At 34.2% G+C, this 24,991-nt stretch overlaps 1 protein-coding gene and 1 non-coding gene across 14 annotated transcripts in view; one reads left to right on the plus strand and one right to left on the minus strand.

The window, feature by feature from the left end:
• Fur1 (Furin-like protease 1) overlaps positions 1-24,991 on the plus strand; it is a 152,307-nt gene that overhangs the window by 34,248 nt on the left and 93,068 nt on the right. For 5 of the 13 annotated variants that reach the window (XM_086840507.1, XM_086840510.1, XM_086840515.1 and 2 more), the window contains one exon: positions 8,170-8,250. The exons of 2 other annotated variants lie outside the window; for them this stretch is intronic. The gene's annotated coding sequence lies outside the window, so the exon portion shown is untranslated. Of the gene's footprint in view, positions 1-8,169; positions 8,251-18,210; positions 18,279-24,991 lie in introns of all 13 variants that reach the window. 6 more of the 13 variants (XM_086840505.1, XM_086840512.1, XM_086840506.1 and 3 more) reach the window with 2 other exon arrangements.
• On the minus strand, positions 6,163-6,234 carry TRNAW-CCA (transfer RNA tryptophan (anticodon CCA)). Its single transcript has one exon. It is a non-coding gene; the product is annotated as a tRNA-Trp (tRNA).

Below are 24,991 nucleotides of genomic sequence, written 5' to 3' on the forward strand. Positions count from 1 at the left end.
ATATATATATATATCGCGTTTATATGTATGTAGAGACTGCAACTACATCTGCAATGCCAAGCAGCACGATTGAATATCATGTACACATGCACTGTAGTTCCATATGTGTTGAAAACTAAATGAAATAATAAATGAATTAAGTCATTAACTTTATCAGGAATTTTTAAGAGTCTTTGATTTGTTTTTTTTGTCAATATTATTTGTTACTGAAAAGAATCATATTTTAATTTGAATAGCTGTATACGTTATAATCAAAGAGGTTTTTAATATATGTAACTTGACGTATAGTCTTCTCGTTTTCTTATACAAAATGCGAGGTTCGACTATATGTCAAGATCATACATAGATCATTATATAGCAAGGTTTTTTCCAGAAGTTTTTTTTTTATCGTTTTCCAACTCATTTACTTAGATTTTGAAGATTTGAACATTGAACCTGATTAGTTCCTAACTATAGTGTATCCTCATATCATAATATCCTTGAGAATTTTAGGGCAATTTAATGCAAATATTTTTAAAGACATAATAAATAAAAGGCATTTAATTTTCCTTTATATTTAATCAGGGTTAAGTCTGTTTTCATTAAAAACTTAAAAAAAGAAGAATTATTGGACTATACAATTGTTTATATAGTTGAATACTTTACCTCAGCAGTTCCTTTAACTATCTTTTATCCATTGAATATTTAATTCTTAATTTACCATATATTTTTGTACAAGTACATACAGTATTTGTATCCCAGTTTTTTCCCCACTGTTCAATGCATGGTTGCATGTTTGTAATAATGTTGCCAGTGATGAGCATCGGGCTCATGTTGCTGCTGTTGATGCTGATGTTGGTGTTGTGGCGGCACTGGCAGCTGCAGATGTTTAGCCTATAGCCGTGTCTCTTTCTCTCTTTATCTCTCTCTCTCTCTCTGTCTCATGTGTGTGTGGTGTGTGTGTAGGGGTAATGTGTTCGAGTCGTGGACAAAGTGATTCATTCATTCGCCTGGCAACTGCAACTCGGAGCCAACATTAATGTTGATTACATGCCGACAGTTTGTACATAGACTTGTCATTTGCACCATAAACGGCAGCCAAGGCAGAGCTCTGAGCCTATCCATGGTCTTCCCTTGGGTACTTGGATACCAAGTACACAGAGAAAAATTAAGGCAACTATGTCTTAGAAGAAATATTCAAAAGTAGAGAGAGAAGTACTCGAGTTTAAATTATTTCTGGAATGTTATATTTGAGGAATTTCATTTATAAACTTTCCTCAAAGCTTAGACTTTATAGTTATTTTCCTCTGTGTTTACATTTATTATTAAATTGTTGCATTTCAGAAAGATTTTGGTTTGCTGGGTCTTGGTAATTGAATGCGTTAATTTCTGTTGTACAATTATTTACTTAACTCACACCCTCAATTTTTTTTTTTTAATTTTTTGGGGTAGGTCCATCCTATTCTCCCCTTTTAGTTTGTTTTCTCTTGCCGTGGGAGTTTTGTTTGTGTTTCGCTTTATATTTTGATAATTATCCTAATTATAATGGTATGGTTATGTGTCAATTGGGACTTGGGGCTTTCCCGCTTCCCGCTATGTGCGTTTTGGTTGGTTGGTTGAACCCCTTTTGCCACAGCATCAATGAGACGAGATGTTGAGGACGAGGTTGTATCTCACTGGGATACTTGAGAGTGCTGCTCAGCGGAGCTCAGAGTGCAATCGAAAAGTTTACATCGCTTCAATTGCATAGTTTTCAGCCTCCTTCAGGTATTAATTAACCAAAAGGCAGAGGCAAGTTGATCCGCGATGCAGGTGTACTTCAGTGTCATTAAAAACAGAGCGAGAATAAACTTTTTACCCATAAAAGTTTGCCAGTGGCTCAAAGAACCATTGAAATTGGCAGCCAGAATTTCAAAACTTGAGCTTAAATATTATTTAAATTAAATTAAGATATATATTCAAGGAATTATATAAATGGAAGAGAGAACTATTCTTTATGGAACCAAAGATAAAAGCAAAAGGGTCTTAGTTTAACAATTTAATCACATTAAAATACCTTTTTCTTATCACCAAATCCATCAAGGACATACATTTGCTAATGTATGTTTCTTCCAAAGGACATTTGTGACATTAGAAATGAAAATCATGGCCCAAATGCCACAATCCTAGCCACAAGAGCCATGTAATCATAGCAAAAAAGAGTGAATCCTTGATATGGGTTAAAAAGGCAGGAAAAACCAAATGAAATTAACGATGTTTTTGGGGGGAAACGCAACCACAGCCACGCATATTTCACGCCAAAACAGAAGAAACACGACCCAAATTCAGCCGTTTAGAGTAACGCAAAAAAAAATATATATAAAAAATCACAGAAATTATGTGAAAAATGTGCAATTTCATGTCGGCAAACCCCTTTTTTCCACTCCTCTCAGTTGATTTAGCTTTTCTCTGGGCCCTTGAGCCTCTTCTGTATCCAATTCTCCGAGCTGCTCCATTCAACATCCTTTATACTCCGCCTCCTTCTATATTTTTTTGGGTTTCTGTTTCATATTTCTAGTCATACAGTTGAGTGAATTTGACAAATTGTAAAATGGCCCACACAACCCAAGGATAAAATACAAGAACAACAGAAAAACATCAGAGGGAATAACATGAAAGTTTTTCCCCCCTTAATTCATATATATATGTTATATGAAGAACATGCTGCATACAGTGTATGGAACGAGAACTAATGATTATTAATGTTCATAAGGATTTGGCAAAAAGTTGTCGTTTTTCGTTTTTGCGTTACTCGTTTCGGATTTAGCCTTGTTCGCCTCGAGGGTTTCGCCTTTTTCGAGTTAAATTGTCTGAGAGATGAGCCTGTTGCCCCTTTTTTTCTTGGACTTTGGCCCCGAAAAGTGTCGCGTAATTGAAAAGAAATGTAATTCAATATAAATAATGGAAGAGAAATTGCAGAAAAGGGTTATGTTCTTAAGAAGGAACTTTCCTAAGGCAAAGTATTATAAGAAATCTCTGAAAATAAATTAATATAAGTTACTTTTTCAATGTTTTAAATTAAACTTTGGTTGAAATCATTACTTCAATTGTTATTATTTAATTTGATTACTTATTTATTAGTTTGCTTGTTAAATTAAATCAATTTCCAACACCAGCAGGGGCAGGTGTACAAATGTTTAGCAATTCAATTAAAGCAAACCAAATTGCAGTTTTTTAATGTCACACTTGCAAATAATGCAAATAGGAAATGACTTTGTTTACTACAAATTACGCGCAACTGAACGCATAATTATTGGCTAATTAAATTACAATTTCCCAACGCCGATTGGCGGGCCACAAAAACCAAACAATAAAAATGGCTAAAAATAACGAAAAATAAAAACATACATATATATATTTTGTTTATGTCATGATATGGACAAACAGATTTTCATACAGATTATTGAACAATTAAAATATTCACAAAATTAGCGACAATTTCTAAAATTTGTGAAATTTATGACGATGAATTTTTAATTGTCAACAAAACAAAACGCAACCGATTTCTAATTGCGACCTAATGAAAAGTCGGGAAACAAATAAATTTTCAAATGCAATTTGCATGAGTGTGATAAATAAAATATATATAATAGAAGTGAAGGCAGTCCACTGGCAATCGATGAGGCAGATAGTAAAAATAAATTAGATCGCATTTAAAATTAGAACTGCAAATTAAGAATTCATGACAGCTAATAAATTTGCTGAACTGGATAAGCTACAAAACTTATTCAAGGTGAACTTAATTATTTAATGATGATAATTCGATAATAATTGGCTAGCAAAATAACTAAAAAATACTACGTATCATCAAAAGAATTACGCAAAACTATTATTCTTATCCGATTCTTAATGGCAAAACTTGTGGCTATACATCTTCAAAGGCGACATCTGTTCTGGTCTCTCTCTGGTTTCCTTCTATTAGAGTTTACAAAGAGCTAAACTAGTTTAGCTTTTAAATTGATAAACTTTACTTTGATGACACTAGCTTTTGTACTATTCCCGTACATCTCCCACTGAGGGTTTGTAATTACTAACAAAATCAAGGAAACTTTTTCCCTTTTTCCTCTTGCCCAGCTAATGATTGTTTGATAAGCTTTGCAAGGGAATGAAGAGGAATGCAGAGCCAGGGGAAAATGGAAGATGGAAAGGGTTCTAGGGGCGAAATGTGGTACATTATTTATAAATAAAAGAAGGGATGGGCTGTAGCTGATGAAGGAACCATGAATGGCGGCCCAACGAAGCATAAATAAATAAAACAAAAAGCAAGAGAAAGTGCCCAACAACTTGCACTTGTCGTCGACCATTGGCCATCCGTGGTTGTCCTTGCTTTTCCATTATATATATATATACGATTTATTTTTTGTATATTTTGGGAGGACTATCCTGCTGCAAGTTGCATGACAAAAGTTTCACAATTAAAACGGGCAACATTTTAAAGAGGGACTTGCGGCCGAAGCGTTAAATTTTATATGCCGTCCAGAGAGTGAAATTCATAGCCAAAGTATATTTTATAGCTGCAACAGAAGTTTTCCCTTCTCCCCACTACACTGTCCATTGCCCTTTCCGGAAAAGTTTCCCATTTTTCTTGTTGGCTTTTTATGATTTTTTTTTCTGTTTTGTTTTACAGGCTTTATATATATCTATGTATATATATTCTTTTTTGTCTCGTGGCAAGCCGGAAGTTGTTAGCATGAAATCTGATTTGGTAAGGCGGCGACGACGGGGAATATTCTGGCTTTTTGGATTTTGTGCATTGTGTCGGCTTAGAACGGAAAAACTTTGGGGGTCTGAGAGAGATAGTTGAATGAACTGCAAAAGGATTTGGTCATAATATAGATTTGTCTGATGATTTGCTCAGCAAAAAGTTACCGAAACTTTTACGATAGCCAACCAAATATTAAAGTGTCGAGAGAAAAGGGTTGCTTTTATTGTTAAATCTGAGTTTATTGGGTAATATTTTTATGTGATTGAGTCTAGACTTTAAAAAAGTATGTTTCCTTTTAGGGTTATTACTTGTCCTCAAATATTTAGTCTTTAAAATAAAATTAGGAACACCAAAACCTTCATGTTAACGCCATCTTAACTTTTTGACATTTCTCAACCAACAACTGTCAAAACATCAACATTTTATAGTTTTGTGTTGACGAAGACCCCAAAAAATACTATTAACCCTTGACACACACTTAACCCACAAGTTCATGGCATGGCATAGGTTTTGAAAACGTGTTTTAATGACCACAGCAATGAGACAAAAACTTTCCATATATGAAATAGCGATTACACAAATTTCCTACAGAAACATAACACAAAGAGAAGTCACTTAGAGTGAAGGGAGAGAATTTTAATTAAAAGTTAGAGTTCGTTATGGGATTTCACTCCTTTTCACTCACTCAAAACACCCAAACTGCTCTCTAGAGTATGCAAAAAATATTGTTGACAACATTTAATTAAATTTTCCTTGGGGATTAGTAAAAAGCAAATAAAGTTGGGTACAAATAAAATACATTTTTGCTTAGCAATTTTTAGCTTACATTCCTCTTTAAAATTTAAAATCTCCCAGTTCATTAAATATATCGATATCTCTGTACATATTTCATGGTTCAATGATTTTATCTATAATTCCTATATATTAACAATCTAAGCCTAAACCGATTTTCATATAACTCGCAGCCAGTTCACTGACCACAAATTAGAACTTTAATAAAATCGAAATGGAAATTGTTTTGATAGAATCGACAAACACATAACATACATACATGTGCGTGCAAATACAAATCCATTTGTGTGCGAATACAAATTCATATGGAATTATGCAGGAATTTAGAGTCCTTTATGCGAGCCGCAATGCAACTGCCTGCAATTTGGTAACTAATTTCGAATGCAACAATTCAGCTGCCCTAAGCCAGCCTCTTCGGGGCGTGGCACTCTGGCCGAGATGAATATTTCACGCTCTATGATCTTTACATGCTGCAAATATAAATAAAGAGCTTTAAAAAAAATGTGGATATTGTGGCCAATTTGAATGATTCGCTTTAGTTATAAGAACCACAAAAATATTGAACAAATACAGACTAAAGAAATGTTTGCTAAAAAAAGAAAAATAAATGGTAAATAAAAACAAAAAATAATGAAGGAAATCCACCTTGACCCCGACGTGATTTGAACACGCAACCTTCTGATCTGGAGTCAGACGCGCTACCGTTGCGCCACGGAGTCATGTTGATTTTTCAATCTAAAAACATAGCTTTATGCTTGAATCAATTGAAAATATTTTCCAAGTAACGATAAGATAAGTGCATTTAGCTCTCTGATTATTTTTTGCTCTCTGTATTATAGATTGCTTTGGCTATAAATAAGTCAATGAACAACAAATAAATATCCGATAAGCTCTTATTTATTTTAATTAATGTCACTGTATAATTCCTAGGAAATATAATAGTAAATATTAATGGGAGTGTTTTTTAACATTTGATTAAATAACAAATTTAGAGATTAATAAAACTCAAGTACAGACAAACTTAAATTATATATTCTCCATTACCATTTAATAATTCATTATAATTCTATGTGTAAATTAAAAATGGAATATATTCAATTCTATGTTACCTATAAGACTGTAATAAATTATTAAATGGTATAATTCGTATACATTTCTTTATGGAAATATAATTATTTTTTATATTATTACATTTTATTACTTGAGATGCCGTTTTATTCCTTATATTGTCCTAGTAAAAAGTGACCGTTTCTTTGAAATACACTCCTTTTAATGTGACCATTTTGTCTTATATAAACTTATCGATTGCATATACAATTTATTTGTATCTTTCAACATATATAATTAAATCTAATAAATGTAATATTTATTTTAAGTTGTAAATAAGTAAGAATAATGCAATAATTGCAAGTTTATTTGCTTCACTGATTCTACAACTATGCTTCAAGTCCCTTTCTACTTGCTATTTGTAATTACAAATTCCGACAAATTATAAACAAGGCACGTAGTCAAGTTTATATATGTATGTATATATATGCCCCTAGCTTTTGTTATTCAGCCAATAAAAGTGGGTGGCATTCGTAACCCCACAATAAGAATTAGTTGCTCAGTCAAATCACTGTTAATTTCAGAGCTGAAACTTGTAGCAAAAGAGCAAAGCAAATTTCATGACTGCCAAGAAAGCGTAAACATTTAGCAAAATTAAATTCCCAGAAACTAAAATAATACAAATACACGCAGCAAGCAAAAAAAAAAAGGAATTGTGAGGGAAAAGTCAAGCCAAGCTAAACAAAAGAAATTAATTTGCATGCAAATGAGTACAAAACTGAATGAGAAGAAGGAAAAATTGAATGGAGGGGAATTTTTAATTACCCTAAAATGGTTACAGGTTTCCATGGATATGAGGGCTTACAGTCCAACTCCTTGCAGGATCAGCATAATTATGTAAGTCAACACACGGCAGGAGCCGAATCTTCCTTCCGTCAAGTGTTGCACATACAAGATACCTTTTGGTTGTTGCTCTTCTGTTGCTTGTCAAGTCAATTGCGTAATTAACATTCGTAAGCACTCGAACTGGAGCCCGAATTTCGGCTCTGATCTACTCAACCTAATTGAAATTTTGGACAGAAGCCAAACTATATGTATGTGTTTCACCCTTTAGAGGAATCCCCTCCGGCAGCTGTATTTGCAACTCATAATTTTACAAGAGAGAGAGCCAGTGCACACATCCTGCCCATCCCTGTCCTCTCGTGTCCTGTGTGTGTGTATTTTCGATTTAGTTGTGTGGCCAGGACTCGTGTCATTAGCATATGCTATTTCAAGCCTTGGCAACCATTCGAGTTCTCTTCATTTGGCAAGATGGCTAATAAAACATCTACATAGTCGGTTTCAATATATGTGGGATTTAATGCCTTGCTATCCTCTAGGCATTCATAATTCACAGGAAATGTTACATTCAAAATTCATATTCGATTCTATCAAATATGTATTTATTATGCCCCTAATTTAATAGCCACACATTCTATGTATATATCAGAGTCTCGCATTAATTGCTTGTAGACTTTGGAATTCAAATGTTGTCAACTACTTATTCCGCGTCAATTAATTAAATCCAAAACTTACTTAACGCCCTACTTTGGTTTCTGTCTTTGCAGGTAAACTAAAATTAAAGTGATGAAGGATACTAAAGTGAGATGATGTATAGTTGAAAATGATTTATACAAATTTAAAGAGATGTAAGTAAATTCTAGAAAAGTCGGTTGTAAGTACATTTTACTTCGTTTTTTTATTGTAATATATAACGAATTCTAAGAAATTGTGTGCTGATATTTATAAATATTTATTCATCCCTAATCTATACAAGTTATTAATTTTCCTCTCGGGAAATGCCACCAAATATGTATATATTTATTTTAAACCAGAGCAAATATCAGACTTGCCTTATCGAAAGCCATTTCCCGTTCGTATGACGTTCATATTTTTCCCCAAAGGAGAGAAGAGTACTTCAACTATTTATTAATTATTTTTAATGGCGGTAAATCACTCTAACCAAATGCTGTGCTCCAGTCACGCTCAAAAGTGCTTAGTGGATTCATGATAATTTTTAGCCCGGCCTAAATGGATTTTCCTCTCTCCTTTTGGTAATTACACAAATTTCTAAACCGCACTTTTCGTGTTCGAGAGATTTTCGAGTACAGGAAAAAGGAGGCGAATGATAAACATTTCGATTAGCGTTCAATTGAGTGCACATAACTGTTGATGAACCAGTAAATCGGAGGGGGGACAAAACTGTCAATAAGAGGTGGGAGGGCTTAGATGTTAATTGAATTGCCCTAGAAAATCAAAGTCGAACCAGGTTCATTAGGGAAGAAGTCGAGCATTGGTAAACATCGAAAACATCGAAGTATGTATGAGCAGCGTCACACCGAAAAAAATGAGGAATGAAACTTTGGAAAAAAAAAAATATTAGACAAAAAAATTATTATATAATTATATGAAATACGTTATTAAGCGATATTCCTATGTTTTAGTAAAAATTCCCATTGGAACGCTTGTTCTTTTGACTTCAAATCAAAACCTTTTCTTGACAACAAATCTTTAAATCCAATCTTTAATCCCACAAATTTTTTCTTTCGGTGTAGCCTTTTGGCTTGGCTTAAATCTAAATTCGTCATTTGAGTGGCCTTTCATTAGCGCTCTGTAAATTCGTTGGGCAAATTCCCCATGTATCTGCGTATCTTCGTATCTGTATCTTGTATCTGTTAATTGCTCCGATTACCGCATTCGCGTGCAGCATGTCTAGGAAAGTTCAGTAAACCCTTGCATGCCCATAAAATGCCATTTTCAAACAATAACAATTATTATATAAAATAATTTATATTTTGATGGCATGTAGAACGTGACTGATAACAGCAGCGCATCTCTCCGTTCTTATCATTTGTGGGTGGCCTGTGCCACCTTAGACCCAATCTTTGTGAATCTGGGAAAAGCAGCCAGAGATAAGCTAAAGCTTAAGTACAAGTGAACTAAACAAATGTTAAACTACAAAGCTGTTGAAGCAAATAATTAACTGCAACTGTTGGGTTTATTGTTTGCCCTGTAATTGCACAGTTTTGCAGTGTTATTAAATGTAGATTTTAATTTGGAAATATATATATTGTAATTATTTTCAACACGACTCTTGCATTATTCATCATTACATGAAATTAATAATCGGAAATCATTTGAATTTGTGTGTAATTGTTTTTATTTTTGTTTTCCGTTGACTCTCTCCCGTGCTGGCATAGTGAGATTTCACCGGCCAAGTGATAAGCCAAACTCGTTCTCAGCCAGCTCAGTTCTGTTTAGACCTTGCGCTTAGCCGGTTCAACTTTTGAGAGCGTTAATTACGGTGCAACTATTGTGAGTGTGAGTAATTTTCTTGCTTGTTTTAATAAATATTTTCAGCTGATTGTTTACAGTTTGTTGTGAAATTGTATCGTTTAGTTAATAATGCGGTGATTTTTATTTGCTTCACACGAAAAGGAAATAAAATACGTTGCCTTGTGGTTAGACTTAGAATTCTCAGAAAATAAACTTGCACAGAAAAATGTGTCAAGCGGAAAATTAGTAAAGTGAAATGCTGTTAAGAATAAATAAGAAACAGAGGTGTTTTTCTAAAAAAATGTAAATAAAGTAGTTTGAAATTGTTATAAAATAGAAAAGGAATCCTATTTTCAAATACTTTTCTGATATTTATTATTATTTATTGTCCATAATTTGTACCTACAATTTCTTAAATAACTCTAAACTAAATACAGCGAAAGTGCTTATTTTATGATCGGTTTTTTTTGCTCAAAATGTGCTATATATCAATTTAAATACCTTTTTAAAATGTCATTTTTTATAGCAAAATGTATTTATTTGCCAATTGTTGACCAGTATTTTTGCTATACAAATTTTGAGCTCATTTCAAGTTGCCGAATTCGTTGAAATACATTTATTTTTATACAAGAAGCAATAAATCAAAGTTAATTCGATGAGCAGCCTTGAAGAGGATCGCCCACTTGATACCCGGAATAAATGGTGCAGAGTGTGACGAGATTATAGAGCATTTATTAACTGTAGTCACTTTCCGAATACCTCACAGTCAGTCTTCCGCTGGATAAAAAAAATATATATAATAAAATAGAAATCTTGTCATGATAGAAAATCAGTCGGCATGACGCAAAGTGATGGCTATAATTAGAGACACGAAGCAAACTTCCGCCTGAGAGACACGTGCCACTCGATATTTTCAATTGCAGAAATCTCTAAAGCCCACTTTGCTCACTTTTCAAGGCTTTGGCCAAGGTCAAGTTCGTCTTCTACATATATTTTTAGCAATTGAGATAGTTTATTGTGTAGAAGATTTCAATTTACATTCGATGCGCTTCACAGACAGAAAGGCAGACAAGTAAAAACATAGAGCGACAGACCGAAGACACAACCAACAATTAAGTGTCCAACGAAGAAGAAGTGAACGGACCGTGAAGCGCTTTTCAATGTCAACTCGAAGATGAAAATGTTGGTATATATATACTTTATATTAGCTTTTGCCATCACAAAAAAAAAAAAAAACTCGAAAGGTCAGCCGGAGTCTGTGGAGGGGACTGTTCAATTGAATTGTGTAACTCGAAAATGTTCAAGTATAATTAAAGCAAGCCCAAGGCAGTGCCAGAGATGGAAGGAAGCCTCAAGAGATCGCTTTTGAAGTTTGCATTACCAATGGAGAGTGAGGCATCAAATATGCAGACTGGGGGCCAGCTGCTCATCAATGAGCTTTGATCTTTTCCAACATGCTGATTAATTACAGACATTACAAATTACAGTGAGAAAAATATATGTAGCTTACTTCTTTATAAGCTATAAAAACAGGGTGAAATGGAGAACAAGTTGATGGGAAAGAAAGTTTAATATTTTAAGAGTAACAAGAAAGCAAGCTATCTTTAAAATGTCGAAGTTTGAATATCAGTTGATATTTTTGGGGTCGAAGGGGAATCACTATCACTATCACCAGAGATGTAAACAGCGGGGAGGCCGCGACCCGAATGAGCCAAGCGCAACAGCAGCGTCTGTATTTATAGTCTCCGGGTAAAGAGAACAGAGAAAGTGAGAGAGAGAGAGAGCGAGAGAATCAGAGAGAAAGAGTTCCCGCTTGAAATAGAGAGCGAGGGATAGAGAGCAAGAGATGTCTCTAGAGATACGCATACATGCAGAGTAAGACATAGCTAAACAGAGAAAGTGTGAGAGAGAGAAGGGGAGTCTGAGTTAGAGAAGGAAAAAGCTATACACTGCCATTACAATATTTTGTTATTATAAGAACGGAAGAATACACTCCCAATTTTGCATTTATAACTCTTTCCAATTAACTCACGAGCACAAAAATAAAATCTACATATTATCAGGGGTAAATAACTAAGGGTCAGAGTGACAAAAACTCTAATCTATCTTCTATTATTTTATTTATATATTATATTGTTTTATATATCTATTTTATTGTCTTATCTATCTCTCATATTGTTTTAATTTGTATACTTTTCTAATATTCAATGCCCAAACAGGACTTAATGTTCAGTAAATAATAAATGCATTAATAAACATTATAAGTTAAGTCTGTTGATTAAACTTTATCTCCTTGACGGGTAATAATAATGTACTGAAGTATTTTCTCTCTGTTGAATTAAAGAAACCCGAGGAAAAGAAAAACATGCAGTCATCATCTCAACAACTCCAAATCAGAAATATTCATTGAAGCCTCAAATCAAAAATTTCCAACTTTAAAGGCAGGAAAATTCCGCATTAATAAACATCAGTTTGAACCTATTTCCATATGACCTGCTTTGTGTTCGATTTTCTGCCATTTCCTCTAGCTTTCCCTTTCCCTTTTTCGTTTTTTTCTTTCTATTTTTTTTTTTTTTTTTTTTTTTTGAAACGCCCTGAAACGAGCATGTGAAACGGAGCATCTCCTTCAACACTCTTCAGTTCCAAGTCCTGTTCAAGTTTTTTACTGCAGCATAATTTTCAATTGCTTTGGAAAAGCCAGAGCCAAAGCCTTCGGTTCAATTCGATTCGAATTTTACCAGGTGAATAAAGGGGGAAGGAGGGCTAGGAAGTTAGAGAACTAGAAAATGTTCTATTGAAATCCATCTAGCACCGATTTTGCTGCACAAATGAGCAGACCTCGATGTGTCTAAGGATTTTCCCTTTTTCCTTCTCCGAGTTGTCATGTTGGATGGCAAATTGTGGGCCTGAAGTGCAAATGCAGAGTCAGGGAAATTACTCTGTTTCCAGTTCTAGGTCAGCATATTTAATTAGAACAACCGACTTGACTTTGATTTCAAGCACTGCCGTTTTTGTGACTCAGAATTTGATAAACTCTTTGACGTTTAATTGATGGTGCCTGGCTTTAGTATGCAAAGTGTGAAATGAGGTCTCGTCTGGAAAATAGTAACTAGAAAACGAATTTATGTCATTTTGTGCTTGTTCTTGACACAAATGATTGCAGGTAAAGTGTTTAAAAGAGTTCAATGTCATAACATTGAGAAAAGCGTTTTAAAGTTAGATTCGAATAAAAAAAAGTCTTACTTTTTAGTAGATAATGATTTAAATTAGTTTTTATTTAATTGAAGGCGTGATTAAACCCTTCATTCTAATCTTTAATTTTTAGTTATTTACTCTGAAAGCACTCACACACTTTCTGCAAATACAACAGATAATAGGGGGTAAATGTAACCCAATTTTTTCCCACTTATAAAACAGGAACACACACACACACACAGAATTTTGGGCCCACTTTAGCCAAAAAGTTTGGGAGCCAGCAAAAGGCAATTTCGCATAAAAGCCGCAAACAGATGAAACCCAACAGATATAAGCCAGAATTGTGAGGAAGACCGAAAGGCAGCCACAGATTCCATTCCATATAGACGGCGGACATACGAAAATAATGCGTGCCGCACCAATTTCAATGCAGTTGCACAAACAGTCGACCAGACAACCTTATGCCCCTCAGTTTCCATTTCCTAAAAATGCACTTTAAATAATTTTTTATATATTTTAAATAATTATAAATTAAACAGGGATAAACTAGTAGTAATTTAGGGATAGAAAGTTATAATATAAGAATTCAAGAACTAGTGTTTCATGTATTTTCTTTGCCATCAGAGCATTCAATCAAAGACCAATATTAACAGAAAATATAGTAGAACAATTAAAATACAATTGAAATATTGATGATATGCATCTTGTTAGTAAAGAGTCTTGGTTTTAACAAACAAAATATCAATATTATTCTGCCATTTGTTTTATTTTCTGTGTGAACTCTTCACATTTTGATGGTAACAAAAATCCCATCCCATATATAAAGTCACTCTCCAATGGCGGGTTTTGTGTCTGATTTCTGGGGTCGGTTGAAATTAGCATGCATGTGGCCATGTGTGAGCGTAATTACCAAACACACATCAGGCAGTGAGTGCTCTGACAGTCACTAAACCACTGACATTTAGGCCAACGAGCAAGTACTATGGTGTTGGTGCCATTTCCAGGTTTGTATTATCTTACATATGTAAAATGGGCGTGGTTCTAAACTGCCTCGCAGGCTTTTGTGGGGTACTCAATCGCCTGTCAATCATATAATTATTGGCACACAAAAGCATAGCTAACAGGAAAGGACAAAAGCATTGGCATTATCCCGCACAGCCCACTTAATTGTTTTTGCTTGTTTTTCGGATTTTGCGGCTTTTTGCATAATTCATGAGTGGAACAACCCTTTAATCCTCTTGTGTCTGCAATTTCATCTTTAACCCCCCGTTTTCCATTCCCCTTCCTGTTCTGTCAACTGCAGTCGGTTTAATGTTTAAGAATTATTTTCCCACTCTCTCCTTGGCCTGGAATTAAGTGAATTGTCAATTTGCTTGTCAATTGCGCATTTACCCCTTGAGGTTAGTCAGTCTGTCTGCGTGGCTTCGAAATTTGTGGGTTTCATACCGGCGGGTCAGTGTGTCTGGTCCGGGGATTGTAAGGACTGACCCAAGGGGCATTTACTCTTTTTGGGTCAAAGTTGAAGGGACTCTTTAAACGGGTTTCCGGGGGTGTTTTTTAACTTTACAAATATGAGGATTAAGAGGATTTTATATTGTGATTGAAGGGTAATGTTTTGTTGATAATTTGGTGAGGCTTAAAATATTTTATTACATACTTTGAGGCACCTTTTTAATTGATTTAAATTTCTTACTTATTTTTACTGATCATAAACCTTTGAGATAATGAAATATTCCGAGCAAATTCTAATGAATACATTAATATTTCAAATATAATATAATTTCCCTCAATAAACACGCAATCGATTAAGCAAATTTAATTCAGTTTTCGTCAGTTGCAGCATTACACTTTGATTTAATTAAAATCAATCATAGTTATTACCTTCATATGCGCTAATCCTATAACCTATCGAAGTTCTGACAAAACCACACTTTACCCATCATAATTTAGGACCGCAAATAGCAATTATTTTGCATTTTACTCGAAACATTACCATGAAAACCGTAGCCGCGAAAGTAGACCGCAAAAATATATGTATATATTTACAAATTCCTATTCGCCTCCCGTGAACACTTTGCCATCCGTAATCCGTTTACCGGAGCGCTTCAGTTTTTTGTTTATACAATAACATAACAGTAAGGGAAAATGGAAAATATATATGCGGGGAAATCCCAGAGAGGCAAAGCCGCATATTTCCACTATCTCTATACCGATAACAAATCCCTGTCATATTTACGTTGAGCGTGGACCTAGGTCCTGTCGGGACTCATTCCGTGTGGTGTTGTTTGGGCCAAGTCCTTTATCAAAGTGCGGCTTAAAATATTTTGTGCAAATATTTTCATGACAGGTGCATGAAGCAAATACGGCAAATAAAACACACACACGTGGAGCTATGCAACCCGGCAGTGTATTAGTATATGGCAGGATACATATATCCTGTTTTAGTTACGTGAAATCCGTTAATGAAAGCCAGCTCAACCTAATGGAGATTTATTGTTTTCCACACGCTGCCATATGAACTCACTGTCACATTTATTAGATTACCTTCCGTGTCTTCTCCTGTCAGCATTTTTGTGGGTGGTTTTCTGGGTGCTTTTATTTATTTTTTTTTTTTTTGGGGTTTCCAGGTGGAATGTCCTGGTTTCGTTAATGCGCTAAGTGCATTGTGAAATATTTTTAAAAAGATGGGGGAAAGAATGATTTATGGTTGTGTTGCAAAACATATTTACTTTCTGAATAATATTTGTTAAGAAAAGTAAAGTTGATGTTGACGTAGATAAGATTTTTTCCTGGCATATTTTGTTTATTTAAGTCTTTGTGTCTCCTCATTTAGTTTAATTTATTTCAAGTATTTCCCCAGTAATTATCTTTCAACTTTATGAGTACTTAGTGCTCTGAGCTTGATTTTATAATACTAATAGTTATTGCATTTGCGTTTGTCAAGTCTTGTTTGCAAATTACCTTGTCAATCATTAACTGATTGCGATTTAGTGTCGTCTCTTGTCTCTGAAAGCCAATGAATTTGCGATGCTTACATTGCATATCTCCAATGCCAATCAATGTCTCAGTAATGCATCTCAGATATGCATGGGAATGTAGATTCAATGGGCCTGGTTAAGGCCTCTGAAACTAATTGGTAGAGCTGGCAGTTAGCAGTAATTAAATCAAATTTAAAGCATTTTGATTATCTTTGACTTTTCCTTAAGCCTTCTGCTTAGCTCAATCTATCTCTCTCTTTGTGTAGCTGTATCTGTCTCTCTTTCTCTTTCCCTTGCTATCTCTGTCTCTGTTTATTTAAGCCCATCGACAAGGACTTAACCACGCACAGAGCCAACTTCAACGATTTGCCTCTGACCTGCCGCAAGATGATCCAAATGAATGCTATCTGTCAGGTGAAGAGAATGGGGGCAGAGAAAAGCCGGGAAATCGGAGGAAAAGTGGAGAAATGTGGCCAAGGGGTGGCCACTTGACATACATACAAAGATACATATATACAAAGATACATATGTACATCAAGCAGCCAAGATGGCAAAGTCAACAATGAGGCAAAGTGGAAAAGAGGGTTTTGGAGTTACTGATTTTTTCCGGTAGAGCTGCGAGGACTTAAAGAATTTCTAAAAAATATAAAGTATGGATTTTGAAGTTAAATATAAATATATTAAATTTTGAATTTACCTTCCTTAAATATTGTTGAAAGAAACTAAAAAACTCTGTTTATCTTTCTAACAAATTGCTCACTTTGTCTAAATTCTTTATGTGTAAATAAAATGAATATTATGGAAATATAGCTGACTTTTCAGCACTGAATAGACTCTTGGTTTGACCTGGCTCTTCGACTTAGTTCTGTTCCTATATCTTCTTCTTCGGCTGTCTGCCGCGTTCCGGTTGTGGGCAACACCTTTTGGCCAAAGGATTTCACTTTATGTTGCAAATAAAAACAAAACTGGCAGCAGACTTGTGCAATTTTTACAAGTGTTTGGGAGCCTAAGGTATTCCGAATCTTTGGTCTATATAAAAGAATTAGAAATTATAATGGGGGATATAAGAAAATAAATATTACATATAACAAATAAGAAGGATATTATGACAAATATTTAAGATACCTTTGATTAACTTTTAAATATAATTTGTTGTATTGGTCAGGAAACTGCAGTTCTTCCGACAATTATAAATTTAGTCTTATTGTAAAAGTTTCTCACGTTTTTTCCTTTTAAAACATTACTTTGAAGCTTTAATATTATATACTTTCCCTGTGTTAGAACATTCAAAAGTCGTTTTAAAAAAAGCTGGGTTTTTTATTCCAATGTTTATAAGCAGATTCCGTTTGTTGTTTATGTTTGGCATTAGAATTCTAAGCGCCTGGCAGCTTATTGGGTGTGAAAAATCCGGCTAGCCAAGTTTCCCCAAGTGCAGAGTTTTCCCCCAAACAGATTGACTGAGGAATGCCACCGAGAGAGAGAGTGAAAACTGCAACTCATGTATTTGATTTGGTTTTGGCTCTCGATTTCTGATGTCACGTCTTGGTCCTTTGTGGACTTGAGCCTTCCAACGATACTATTTTCCATTCTACAGAGCTTCACTGCAGTTGACTTTATATCGATGGAAATTGACTTTTTCGATCTTTTTTTTTTTTTTGTGCGGCATGAACTTTGCCCTTTTTGCGCACCGTTCCTTTTATTGCATTTTTTTCGTGGGGTTGATTTCACTTTAAATGTACTTTTTTCTTGTAGTTTTTCCCTTGAAAGTTTTCCATCCAAGTTTTTTCCTTTTAGTTCAAAACTGGCGACGTGAACACACAAAAGTAGGCAACAAATTGCAGACCAAAGGCAAAAGTACACATGGAATTATGTGCAAACTACTTTGATAGACACGATTAAACAACGAAATGTTAGCGTTAATTTCCAGCAATATATACATATATACGTATCTGGCAAATCTAAAATGAAAATAAACATTTAGCTTGCTGGGGAAATTTGGCAAAGTTGGTGGCGCCTGGGGGCGAAGGCTGGAAAGTCTGCCTTTTCCCAAATAAAACTAATTGAGTCTGTCGTTCTTTTGCCTCCTCTTACACTCCTACACTTGCTCTGCCGGCAAACTTTTTCTCATATACAAATTTTCTTTTATGTATCTTCTTCTAGTCTGAAGTCGGTCTGAACTCTGAAGTGTTATCCTGGACTCACCCCTCGCCAGCTGCTCCTCTTCAAATGTAAGTCTTAATTTATGCCTTAGACTGAATCTGAACCTTGGACTGGGTTCAAAATGAATGAATAACTTTTTAGTCAAAGCCATCGAAAAGTTATTTGTTTAGGACAGGCAGACAGATAAGAAGGTCCGAAAGGACATCAAGAAAACAAAAGTAAAAATGATGACAAATGATAAATGATTTTATCCAAGAGTGTCTATGACAGGCAAAAAAAGAAAATGAAGAAAATCTGAAGGGAAGAAATTATCTTTTAAAAACAATTATAGTGGCAGAGATTTCAAGAGGTAGAGAAATTAAAAAAGTGTCTTTTAAGGATATAAATACCTTTTTAACAAGCAATTTATACTTATTTTCCTAAATATTCCAATAATTTTATTATTAAATTTTTAAAAATTATAATTTCATTAAAGCTAAACATTCAAAAGTCACGTCCTGACAAAGGAACCATTCAAAAACAAGGAGTGGGAAATGGGGAGGGGGAAAACACATAAAAGGAATAAACCTAAAATGGGGACCGCCGAAAATGTCAAAATATTTTTTCTTGTTCTCTCCGCAATCTCAGCCTTATTCAACATTGAAGGCAAATATTTGTGAAAAGACCAAGAAGCCAGCGAAAAAAAAGTATAAGGAATTAGATTTGAATTTTAAGCTCGACGACGATGGCAATGAGAAACATTTGTGCCCAGAGGATAAATGCCTTGTTCAACTATCTCTCTGCTCCTTGATGAGCTGCCAAGATGAATATAAACCATGAAATCATTTTGTGGATGCCGCCAGAAAATGATGGTGTATGTAAACAAAGTTGCGCCAACGGAACAATAAGCGGTGACACTTTGCATAATGAAATGGATTTTGTGACTGAATTTGAGTCAATAGTAGATAGATATTTGCCAGCAGAAAGTTTATTTTCAAAAATTGTTCAAGTGAGAAATGTGCCACGGCCAACGTTGCGTATGCGTAATATTAGATATTTGTTTGCTATGATTTTGAAACTTTATAAACAAGTTTTAATGGACTAATCGTCTTGGGTATGATAATATTTAGAAAATATATTTGTTTTTAATTTAAGGTGAAAATTAGTACTTCTATATAGGAGATTTTATGTCAGCTAACATTGCGTATGCGTAATATAATTGTTTTGTGGTGATTTTTAAGCTGTATAAACAATGTTTAAATGGGCTAATCGTCTTGGGTATGATAATATTTAGGAAATATACTTTGTTTTTAATTTAAGGTGAAAATTAGTACTTCCATATAGGAGATTTTATCTTAGCAAACGTTGCGTATGCGTAATATAATTGTTTTGTGGTGATTTTTAAGCTGTATAAACAATGTTTTAATGGACTAATCGTCTTGGGTATAATAATATTTAGAAAATATATTTGTTTTTAATTTAAGGTGAAAATTAGTACTAGCATATAGGAGATTTTATCTCAGCAATCGTTGCGTATGCGTAATATATATGTTTTGGGGCTATTTTTAAGCTGTATAAACAAAGTTTTAATGAAGTAATCTTCTGGGGCATGATTTTATTTAGAAAATATATTTCTTTTTAATGTAAGGTGAGAGGAGATTTTATCTCAGCCAACGTTGCGTATGCGTAATATATTTGTTTTGCGGTGATTTTAAATCTGCATAAAAAAACTCTAAATGGTCTAGTGTTTATTATAATAAAGGGTGAACCCATTCAAGTTTTTAATTCAATACAGGAATTATTCCCTGAGCCAACCGTGCGTATGCGTAATATATATGTTTTCATTGATTTCGAAACTTTATTAACAACTTTTAATGGACTAATCTTCTTTGTTATTTATTTTATTTAAAAAATCTACTATAAAAGTTAGTAATTCCATTTTTTTCTCAGTCAACTGTGCGTATACGTAATAAATTTCTTTGAAATGATTTTGAATCTGTATTAACAAGTTTTAGTGGCCTAATTTTGTATTTTATGATTTTATTTTGAACATATATTAGTGTTTAATTTAAATTTAACGTTTACCCATTAAGGTTCGTAATTCAATATACGAAATTTTTCCTCAGCGAACGTTGCGTATGCGTAATATATATTTGTTTGTGGCAATTGTAAAACCGTTAAACCAATCTTCAATAGCCTGAAGCAAGGCAACTGAATTACGGCCAATGATTAGGAACAAGAAGGCAGCCAGAGAAAAAAAAATAGGGAGGATAAATATCCAAAACGTACCAAAAACGTACCGGAAAATCCTAGCTCTTAGCTGGGAGCCATAAATTAGTTGTAACCGGAGAGGGAAAAAGACCAAAGAGCAGGCGAAGGGACTGTAACATAAAAACGTCTGTTTTTGCTATAATTGGCCACATATTTTGCTGGCCCCAAACCGAACAGAAACCAAACTCAGGTAACGTTTTCCATGGCTTTTGCCAAAAAGTCTCATCGGGAGATGGGGGAAAGTCGGGGGCTTTTGTGGGTTATGCACATCCTGCAAACTGGAGCACTGTTTTCGGCCATATCAATAGATATATATATATATATGTTTTGCACAGCATGGACAGGCGGCAAAGCCTCCCTCTAAACACACAAAAAGTAGAAGCGAAAATAAAAATGGCAACAAATACTACAAAATATCATTCCCAGGTTGATGTTTGTTATGGAAATCCGAGCAGGAAAGTTGAATGGTAATAATTTTCCAGATAGTTCCGCTGGGCTTCCCCTGTGGTTGAGGATATTTTGCGGGAGGATATCACGTAAATGGAAATGAGCCTAAAAGAGATTTTTTAAGATATTAGGGATGCGATCCGATGAACACAGATTGTGCAGTGCCCGGAAAACTAATGTGGAAGATGTGTTTGGGAAAAATGAAATATTTGGGTATATAATATAGTAGGAAAAGGGAAGATTAGAACTAATAGTGCATATTTTTAAATTAACATATGACATATGACACTTTTTATGATTTATTTTTATTATATATATATTTTCTTTATCAAAAAGGAAAAAGTTATTGCTGAGCCAATAATTTATTGGTTGCAATTCTATGCATAAAGCCAGTCAGCACTTTACCTTCAGCCAAAGCAATCAAAGGCTAGAAGGGCCTAAAGGAGTTGCAGTAAAAAAAAGAAAAAAGAGGTTCAAAAAGGACATACACAGAGACTCAAATTGGCAAATGCCGATGAGTTTGTGTTTGTTTTTGTTGTTATTGCAGTGGCTGAAAGCTAGGTCTGTCCAACCAAAAATACCAATTCAATCGCCTTTCCAAACGGAGACACAAAAAACACTCCGCCAGCAGCAGCAGCAAATACAAATTGAAAGACGCAGTCTAACGATCTGCAGCACATTCAAGCTCTTTTGGCCATCTTCTACATTTCCCCGCCCCCCTTTAAAACATATTGGCAAATGTCGTTTTTCGTAGTCGTTATAAAACAAACACAGACTTATAAGAACACACACTGACAGACAGACACTCACGGCATGCACAATGCTCTCTCTTCATGCAATTCTAATAATATAAACTTTACATAAATGTTTTCCTTGCAAATAGAACGGAGCAGCGAAACAGAATGGCTTGAGTGGGTTGCAAATACCAAATGGAGTGTGTTTGGATGGTGTGTGCGAGTATGATGTGTGTGTGTGTGTGTTAGAGAGTGTGTGCTTTTGTGTGTGTTTGGACGCATCTGCTGAGCTGGCAATCGCATTGCAGTTTGTCAGTCAGTCGGAAGGGCAGCCTCAGAGCCTCAGATCCCTCTGTCTGAAAGAGCTTTTTAGCTCAGAAATAGTTTTTGTATTTCTAGGAAAGATATATATATATATGTATATGATGACAAAAGAAAACGAAATGAAAAAAATAAAATGGGAAGAAATAGGGATTGTTTTAAGAGAATATATTTATTTTAAATATTTTAAATGAATATAATAAGACAGAATATAGGAATTACTAAGATCTTTAATGAAATTATAGTTTTTAGTAACCGTAATTTAATTGAAATTATTGCTGATCAAAAAAGGCTTATATCTAAGCCACATAACAATTAATACTTGCTTAAATTATATTACTAACAAAGAACTGAATTAACTGAAAATTAAAGCCTAATAAAGAAATCTATGTTCTAGTTTAAATAAAAGTATAACTCCTTTATGTAAGGTATATTGTTTCAAACGCATATATTTATTTATATATTTTAAATGGATATTATAATTCAAAATATAGGAATTACTTGGCTTTTAAGTGAAATTATTGTGTTTAGCAACTGAAATAAATAATTTAATTAAAATAAATGTTGGTCATACAAGGCTTATGTATTAGCCACATAATTATTAAAATCTGCTTAGATTATATTGCTTACGAAGAACTGAATTAACTGAAATTAAAGACTTTTAAAGAAGTATATATATTTAGTCAAGTAAGGTATCCAGAAATTTATTTCCTCCATTGGCTATTTCATCCTAGACCAATATTTGGGTTTATTTGCTTTGTGCTTGATGTGTCGCACATGTCGTATGATTGATTTATATTAGAAAACACACACAAACACACACCCAGAGATGGAATTTTGTTGCACTTTTGTGATTTGTGACTGGGCCTCGTATCTGTGTTGACTTTGGTCATTTGGGAGGAGGAAACTGGGGAAAAAAATAATGAAAAGTGAATGGAAAAACCACAATTTTGTGACTTATCTTTGTCGTTCAGCTGTTGCGCTTTTTGTTCTGTTACCAAATTGAATAATTAATTGCCTGTGATTGATGTATCAAAGAGAGAGAGAGAGGGGAAGAACCATAAAGTAAACCTTGTAAAGTCGCCAAAAATATCCTTTCAACCAACTAATTGAACAGCCTTGAGCTGCTGTCAGACACACCTACACCCACACAGAGGTCATACAATATACTGTACGGCTCTGTAAATAAATATTGGCCAAACAACTTGACCACACCTGACCAATCCGTTGCCTTCCTTGGCCACATCCTTTTCAGTTCAGCTCCATGTGGGTCATGCCGTATATTGACCACGAAATGGCAAACATTCCCGTGGTTATTTCATAGTTCAAATGTGTGGCGGCGTTGTGGGTGGTGTTGGTGCTGGTCTGGGGGCAAATAAATAATATATTGTATTGTGCCAGCGCACTCCCTATACATATATACGTATATTTATATATATATATATATATATTTATGTATGTATGTTGTGTGAGTGCGGTATAAATGACGAACAAATAAAATGAAATACAAAATGGCGACTGGCCAAGTAAAGTCAATGATGCACAACCATATCTTTTGGCAGGAATTAGAAAGGTAAAAAAAGGGTACATGGATTATGGGAGAAAGTTGGACTAAACTTGAGTCGGTAAATATTTACAAATATTTGAATAGATTCTTGAATAAAGAGAAATGTAAACCATTTGTAAAGAAAAATACACAGGCAATAGAAAACTATTAATTCTAAAATATTTCCATAGGAAAATAATAACTGAAACGCAGTTTTAATGATAAGAAAATAATACTTTTAAAGAACATGAAAGGAAACTAACTTTGGGGAGCCGAAGTTTATACATCCTTGCAATTTGAACTCAATAAAAAGATCAAGTTTTATAACTGAGCTTAAAAATTGAGAAAGATCAAGATTTTTATTGACAAACCCAAAGCTTAAAAAACTCATAACTAAACCAAAAAAGCGTTAGTTTTAATTCGGAAAGCTGTTCTGTGCTAGTTTTTAATAGGTTAATAAATCTGCATACCTAAATTGTATTTTTGAAATACTAATTTTTTTGTCAATTTTTCAAAATGCCAATTATGTAAAAATCTGTTCTAAAATTTCGAAAAAATTTTCAAAAATTTAATTGCTTTCCTAGATGTCTAGAAAGATTCGCCTGTTGATGCTGATCAAAAATATATATGGTTTATAGGGTCGGAAATGACTCCTTCACTGCGTTTTAAGCTTCTGAATGAAAATATAATACCCTGCAAGGGTTTAAAAATACAGTATTATTGTGTTTTAAATACATACAAATATTAATATGATTTTAAAAATCATGCTTTAAAGCCTTGAAAAACCTTTCCTATGATTGCAATTGTGGTTAAAAACTACATAACAATAAAAGTCAGCTTTATATTTGTTCTGTCCGGAAACTTCTTGCAAAGTGAAATGTGAGCGGGTCAGTCATAAACTGAGGAGGTCATTCGTGCTGGTTCCCTGGTGGCCAGGATTCTCTGTATTATTTGGTAGCTGAAAAAAAAAGAAAAAACAAACCATATTGGTAGGAAAACGGGAAGACACTTAAAAAAAAGGAAAAACATTGTTCGATCCTGATGGAAAGATTGCTGGATTTATGGGACCAAAAAGGCAGCTTATCGCAAAGGCTATTTATATGCTTTTCTAGCATATATCCCCCTGACCTTTATTATTATCCCACAATCTGGGAAATACTTACACCCAACTTTTACTCTAATTGACCAAGCCCGGTGCCATTTTTTATGTATTTATTTTTTTTATTTTTTTCCCTTGCTGACTTGTATTTAACTTCTCGGTTGAGTAATATTTCAGCGAGGCTTGAACTACCCAAGTGATTTACGTCGTGTATGAAGTTGTGTTTTTATTGTTGCTCCTGTATATATACATATATATATTGGTAGAAAAGGAATATATATATGTATATATACATACATATATTTTATTGTCGGTGAAAGGAAGGCGACGCCAGGTGGTGCCACCTAAAAATGGCACATAAATCTACAAAGTTGAAAGGGTTAT

The sequence above is a fragment of the Drosophila serrata genome, unplaced genomic scaffold, assembly GCF_035046125.1.
Source record: "Drosophila serrata isolate PLE 108 unplaced genomic scaffold, ASM3504612v1 contig_382, whole genome shotgun sequence".
Taxonomy (NCBI): Eukaryota; Metazoa; Arthropoda; class Insecta; order Diptera; family Drosophilidae; genus Drosophila; species Drosophila serrata.